Below are 6,546 nucleotides of genomic sequence, written 5' to 3' on the forward strand. Positions count from 1 at the left end.
TCGATGAATGGGCGCATACATGATATTTTGGCACAGCGGGACATCAAATACAGCAGAGCTTCGATAACTCGGGCTTGTGCAATTTATTATTCCTGGCAAGTGACAAAAGTTCAGAGGTTCGTCGTTCGCCATTCCCATTACCCTTCTCACGCAATTTGAAAACGAACCTTTGGCCTTGCGCCATAAAAATGCAACCATAGTCATCATCATCATCTGAAAACCAACCTTATTAACACATCTGTATTTGTCACGTGTTTTAGAATGAACATGTACCAGAGCACACACAAAAAAATCTTACACAGCACAGGAGAAAGGGCAAGTCCGGATAGGGTCCCTTTTTAATTACTATCAAAGAGTGAAATAATTATCGTACACATTTTTACAGTTCGAGAGACGTCACCATTTCTCGCAGTTTCTTCCCAAGTGATACCCTGACAGTTTTTTTTATAATCGGCGAGCGGAATGTGTACACCAGCAGTGACAGCGTGGTACCTTATGTCCGCACTCACACATAGAAAAACAAGAACGGGTGTTCACCTAACGGTCCTTCAGCTTCTTAGCAGCACCAGCCTTGGGGTGCACGTAAGCCTTGACGTAGAAATCGCTGAAGAGGCAGAAGAACAGCGCTGCCTCCAGAGCCATGAAGAAGGCAAAGGCGCGCGGGAAGCTGCAGTCGTGGAAGACCGGAATGAGCGCGTGCACCGTAAGCACGAAGAACTGCGCGATCTGGAATATCGTCACGTACGGCTTCCACCAGAGGTTCGGCCTCAGCGCGGGCGGCAGCGCCGCCAGGGCGTAGTAGCCGTACATGACGACGTGCACCGAGCAGTTGAGCACGGGGAAGAGAGCCACATGTCCCATGATGCCCATGTTGACGTCCAGCCAGACGGTGGCCAGGGCCAACGTGTGGTGCAGCACGTGCAGGAAGCTCACGTGGTCGTTCTTCTTGCGTAGCACAAAGAAGAGCGTGTCCAGCAGCTCGCCCACCTTGAGCATCACGTACCACCAGCCGTAGTAGATCATGACATCAGACCGAGGGTTGCTCTTGGAGTCGTTAGCCTGGCAGACGAGGTTGTAGCCGCTCTCGACGTACGCCAGCTTGATGGTCAGGCCGGCGAAGAACACGCTGAGCACCACCATCGCGACGTTGTACGCGATCAGCAGTGGCCTCAGGGACAGCGCCTTGCGGTCCCGCATCATCCGCGGCCCGACAACGAGGCAGCCGACCAAGTAGAGGCCCAGGACACTGGTCACGGCCGCGGGTCCGCCCATCAGGGGCCACGCTTGGACTCGCTCGTCGGGCTGGAACCAGGCGTGGTATCCGCCAAGGCCACCCGCTGTCGCGTTGATCGCGAGCTCCTGCCTCTCGTGCTGCGGCCACATGGTGTCGGCGGTTTGAAACGTCGCCGGTGTGGGGGAGACCACCTATATAGCCGCCAACGGTGCGCCGCCACTACATGTGTCAACTCCCGTGCCGTCGTTCGTCTTCCCCCTCCGCCGGGATGAGGAGAGCGCGGAGCTGAGGAGGAGACGTCGTCAGCGTCGCGCGACCCCGTGACAGGCGAGGCTGTTTGGTTTGTGACGCCGAAGACTCCAGCTGCGTACGAACGCCTACCCGTAAAAGGTGGCTCCCGAACAAAGAAAGCGAAGTAGCACTTGGCAGTCGGCCAAAGCAGCAAGCAGTATTAGTTTGTTTTAACAGTTCTTTTCATTTTGCACACTTGAAAAATATGAATAAAAAAGCTGTGCTACAATTCACAACGCGTGCTCGGACTTACTATTTGACAGCGTGTTACGTGCGCGCAAATGCGGTGTATCGGCAAAGCGTCAGGTATCGGCGGAGCAATATACTGATGGGCTGTCTTTAAATTTCATGGGGGCTCTTTTTGTGGACTGACTCCTAAGAATTACCCCGGGGCTTTCGAACCAGTGTCAATGCGGCACTAGCCAATGCGATAGGGGAACGAGGGAAAATTAGGGTCGCAGAAAATAAATGAGCATGTCGTGTGTCGGAGAAGCACGCTTTACGGAAAAAGTCGCTTCTTCCCAAGTGAGTCCCTCAAGCTCCAAGGGACGCTTGCTGCCAGTCATCTACTTCTTAATTCTTCGGGGCTCCAAGCCAAGGCTTATGGCTGGTTGAGCTCGTGCACTATAGACGATGGCTCAAAGAAAACTGAGGGAAGTAGGGAACGCACTGGAAATACCAGATGAACCACCCGTGATTCATTACGCGCGAATATATAATTCATTTAGCGCAACCGTTGACTATTTTATACATGGAGGTAGTAAAATATGTGAAACAAAAAGACATTTTGGCTCGAATGTCGAGCTATCTCTAATTTATGTATGTATGTATGTATGTATGTATGTATGTATGTATGTATGTATGTATGTATGTATGTATGTATGTATGCATGCATGTATGTATGTATGTATGTATGTGTGTATGTATGTATGTATGCATGCATGCATGCATGTATGTATGTATGTATGTATGTATGTATGTATGTATGTATGTATGTATGTATGTATGTATGTATGTATGTATGTATGTATGTATGTATGTATGTATGTATGTATGTATGTATGTATGTGCGTGCGTATGTATCTATGTATCTTTGTATATATGTTTTGTTAGATGCGGCGGACAGCCTGGCATAACTGCCAGGAATTGTTCCGCCTAATCGTCCCCAATATTGAACCAGAGACACGGAGAGTCCCCGCGCACCACTTGGTCTTGTGGACTGCAAAAATCCAAGCTGGAGACAAGACACCTCTCACACACAGCAACCACCACGATTAGCACGGTCACTGATACAAGTGCTCCTAGTTCCGTAGTAGTCGCAGTACTGTTAGAGGAGAAACGGTGGAGTGAAGAACGGTAGTAATCGACTCGCTTGCAATTGGCCGCTTATTATTCTCCACGAGTGAGAATACCAAGAAACGCTTTTTATTATCATTTGCGCAACATTCTTTCGCTCTGTGACGTTCATTGACAGGCTTCGCACCGACAGACGCAATTTTACCAGTCGCGACGTTATACCGACGTGCGCCCCCTTAAGCTTGACAAACCAAACCACGGCAGGCAGAAGCAAAACTGTGCCCGAAGGTCTGACAAGGGAACGACATACTGGCTGCCAGTGTGGCCCAAACTTCATCCACAGAGCTGGTGCACGTCAGGCTCACATGCAACGGAGACCCGGCGATAACTGTCTCCATCGCGCATTTCCTTTCAACGCAGAGTACTGAAGCCAAAAAGCAAAATAACAATAGTTCCGAGTCTTTCCGTTCCTTCCTAACCACCGCGTTTTTCTTTACTAACTGTGAACGCTTAGCCTTGAGCTGTTATTGGCCTAGGCAGCCTACCTGGCCACACGCTTTTCTTTAGGAACTGGTCACGCTTAGCCTTGGGTGGTTGTTATTTACACATTTATTACCTGACGAACCACCAGGCTTTTCTTGAATAACTGTTCCCGCTCAGCCTTGAGATGTTGTTATTTACCTACATAGGCAGCCACTAATCAGTGACGCGCGGTTGCCTCGTTGACAGTTTGAAACATTAAGGCCGGGAGGAGGGAACACTAATAGGCTTAGTAAGTTACCCCCAACCAGTCTGCGTGTGTTGTTGATCTCTGGAGCTTGCAACGGAGCCTCACCTACTTTAGTCGCTGATCGACTCGGTCATGGTCATCGCGCGGGAACTTTCCGAAAGCCTGAATGTTTCTGGGCAGCTCAGTCGTCAGTTTTGAAGCGAACACCGCTCAAGGGCGCAACGACGTTCGCTTCGATAGTCGCGTCACTCCCAGGGTGTATACGGGCGCGCAACTTTTTGTGCTTACTCTCTCGGTGGCGCGCGTGCCTGAATGCGTGCGAGTCATTCGACGCGCGACCCGCAGATGGGAGAAAGGCACCCCTGCGGAGCCCGAGGTAAGCCAAGAGAAAGCGAACCGCTCTTCTCAAGGCTTTGCGCGCGCGCGCGACGCAAACACATCTTAGATGAGGAAGCTTTGTCACGGTGTCGTCAAGCGGCGGAGGGTGACCCGATAACGGGCACGCCGCCCTCCATATAGTGTCACACAAAGAGAAAGTCACTAAAGCAACGCGACACAAGTCAGAAGAAAGATTTGAGCGATGCGGAAGTAATTTAGCAGGCTGCCTCTCTTGTCTAAAGTGTGTTCGCGCGACAACGCGAACACACACAGCAGCGGTAGATATCGGCCCGGCACCCGCAACCGGCGGCGCTACCGCATGTTTTGCCGACTTTGCATGTGGGTCAGAGCTGCCACCTTTTAAAAAGATAATTGTGCGCTGGTATACAACGAGAGATAGGAAAGGGGGAGGAGGACGACCCCTAGTGAATCCGAAAGAGTGGAGCCAACCCTTCCCGTTATTCGAGTACGTGGCCTTGCGGTCTCCGTCGTCGCTAATGGCGTGGTTTCCGCGTCTCTGGCGGTGTTTCGAAATTTCTTGGGCTTAAAACAAGCACCGTAAAGAAAGCGAATGAAAGCGGCCCTCTGTAGAGAGGTTTTTGTGGGCTTACATCACTAATGTCATCGCAGCCCATTGAAAAGAGTGGGAAAAAGAATCGGCACAAGGAAACACTATTCAAGTGCAAGTGTGTCGCTGCAGTGCCTTATGGCAAGAATGGCGGAGACTTCAGATTGACACTTTGCTGTCGACACGTTATATAATTCGTATTCTAGTTCCGCGTTACCTAATCCAAAACAAGCCTGTTGGATGGAGATGAGTGAGAGATTCGTTTGTCGGTAGACGTTGGCAGTCAACGTCTGCTGGCGTTTGGTCGCAGAAGAATAAAATCCGATGACCCTTAAGCTCTTCTTATGAGTTGTGAATGCGATAGCATGAATGGCAAATTGAACACCGCTGAGGCCAGCTGAACGCTACGGGGTGAAGTATGAACTGGCTTTGAAGGGTCTGCGGCCCCGCAAGGTGAGAGTGCGGCAAAAGTGCAATTGGTGGAACGCCTCGTGCTGAAATTAAACCGGTCTAACCAGAGGTCCTATCCGCTTTTCCACCAAGCTCTGCGCATGCGCGCCCTCCTTTATTTTGTTTTATTTCCGAGGCATGCTCTATGGAGCCTTATGACGCGTCGCAACCAATGTGAATGAATGGGTCGAATCACAGCTGCAGATTTCAGGTGCCAGTCCACTATTACTCCTACGTCGGATTTTTTACTCAGAACATCTTCCCGTACCACCGCGTCATCTCACTGTGATAGTCATGTTGGCCGGTGTCACACGGCCCCATGGCACGGAGTTAAAAAATTTCAAGACCTTTCGCAACGCATTAGATGTCACGGTGTGACAGCTTTGGTCCACTTCGGGAGCATCGAGGTATTGAATCGTGAACACTTGAGAAAACCTTGGATACTACGAAGCCGCTCTAGAATATCGACCACGTACGTACCTCCGCACCACTTTAGAGTGAATGTACGGTAAATGGGTGAGTACACACCGTAGAGGCCGCGTATGCAGCTCCTCCCCCCACCCCCCCACTCGACACCCTCCCAACCAACTGGTCTATATTTCCTAATGGGCGTATATTGTAAGATTGCCTTTGTGATCGAGGAGTGGGCTTCCAAACACCACATATTTACATTCCAGTCCAGACAAAATGCGATATCTTTACTCGCGCCCTTTCGTTCAGTCGACATGGTTGTTCACCACTTTCAGGTTACTTCTGTCTTCTATAAAGCGCACTAGCCATGCTACATTGACTGGAAAGCCTTCAACTTGAAGCAGATTATGTGACAAGGGTGGCCTCGTTCCCGTGGCATCAGAAGGTCGCTTCACCGAGCAGGTAAACGCTATAACCGCCGTTGGGAAGACCTCACTAAGGGCAGGTTTGTTTTTCAATATCTAGCGACCAGAACAAATTCAAAATAAATTAACCGCCGCGGACTCTTTGGCTTGTATGCCCACTCGCCGTCTGTAAAACTATCTTAAGCGTCGCGCATAAAACTGCGTTACAATCTGCGTCAAAGACGGTGCATAAAAACGCGAATTAAACGCACAACGTTCTGTTGTATCTCGATTAATAAGCTAAGCCACGTGTGCTGCCAAAGTGCGTGCTCTCGGGTTGTACCTGTCCAAGAGCGCGATCTCTCTTCCTTGAAGAGATGACAACTGGTCATTCTCTGCTGCCTCATAAGGGACGGCAGGACTGACGAGGAGCGCATGTGTGGGCCTGTTTGCGGACTCACAAATCGCCGCATTATTCTTTGCAAAAACACGAATTTCTCATCGAACGTTTCTTCGCTTGTTGTTGCCAAAGTCCACGTGGACTTCCAATTTCCTGACTATGGTGTGTCAGCCTCTGGACAGCCATCAGGTTAACGTCGTGAAATTGGTGCCTTCAGTGTCAACGAGGACTGCATACCTTTCCGGGGACAAAAAAAAAAAAAAACACAGCCGTAGTAGGGAAGCAGTGACTTCCCTTAACCTTTTTAGCGCAATCTTTCTAATGATTTTCAAGCTGTATTAGCGACAAGCCCAGACAGCTTCCGTAGTTCGACTTTTCCTGTTT

The 6,546-nt window shown here is 50.1% G+C and overlaps 1 pseudogene; it reads right to left on the reverse strand.

The window, feature by feature from the left end:
* Positions 1–320: 320 nt before the first annotated feature.
* Positions 321–1,454, reverse strand: LOC144151849 (very long chain fatty acid elongase AAEL008004 pseudogene; annotated as a pseudogene).
* Between the last annotated feature and the right edge of the window lie 5,092 nt (positions 1,455–6,546).

The sequence above is a fragment of the Haemaphysalis longicornis genome, unplaced genomic scaffold, assembly GCF_048455015.1.
Source record: "Haemaphysalis longicornis isolate Haplotype H1 unplaced genomic scaffold, Haemaphysalis longicornis Haplotype H1 scaffold_9, whole genome shotgun sequence".
Lineage (NCBI taxonomy): Eukaryota > Metazoa > Arthropoda > Arachnida > Ixodida > Ixodidae > Haemaphysalis > Haemaphysalis longicornis.